Genomic DNA, 830 nt, shown 5'->3' with positions numbered 1-830 from the left:
GCAGCGCATCACTCCTAAAGTAGTCCATCCACACTCTCTGAGAAGGTAGCAGCCGTTCAGAACTTCCCCACGCCCTTGACCGTTAAAGGTCCGCAGGAATTCTTGGGCATGATCAACTATTATCACCGTTTTCTGCCAGCCATTGTCGCCACTGAAGTACGGTCCCCTTCAAGAAGCGGCCTTCTGCAATGCAAAGAAGGCCCTATCAACCACTGCAGCTCTCACTTTTCCTATCCTACATGCCCCTCTCCTTCTCTTCACTGATGACAGCGATGTCGCTATTGGTGCAGTACTCGAGCAGGTGGTCAACGGCTCGCCCTGCCCATTGGCCTTCTTCAGCAAAAACCTGTCCAAGGCAGAATCAGGTTATTCTACCTGTTTTTCTGATCGTTAACTGTTAACCAGTGAGCTTTTTGGTTGAACATGAAATTGCCTGTTATGTTTTGTTTGCCCATTTTGCCTGGAGTTTATGTATATATAAACGAGTGCTCTGTAATAAAGTTTACTCAGTTGCTTTCATCATGCCTTTGAGTCACAACCTTCTCTCGGCCCGTCACAACGGTAATTTCCCTCCTCCTCACATTTGAACCATCCTAACGATGTCTCGATTGTTTACCGTCGGCCACCTCTCAGAGCAAGAAGGGCATGATCTCTCTAAGTCAGGTCTGGCCAGGCAACACCGGTTTTGTTGCTAGATGTACAAGCTAAGGCCACCAAAATAGACCCAGCACTAAGGCAATTTGGATATAAACAGAGGATGGAGCGTTTGAACTGGGTTGACATACAAATTCGACGATTAAGAGGGCAGTTATTAGAAGCATTTACAATTC

Source organism: Palaemon carinicauda, chromosome 12 (genome assembly GCF_036898095.1).
Source record: "Palaemon carinicauda isolate YSFRI2023 chromosome 12, ASM3689809v2, whole genome shotgun sequence".
NCBI lineage: Eukaryota > Metazoa > Arthropoda > Malacostraca > Decapoda > Palaemonidae > Palaemon > Palaemon carinicauda.
Note: the sequence above shows the minus strand (reverse complement) of the source record.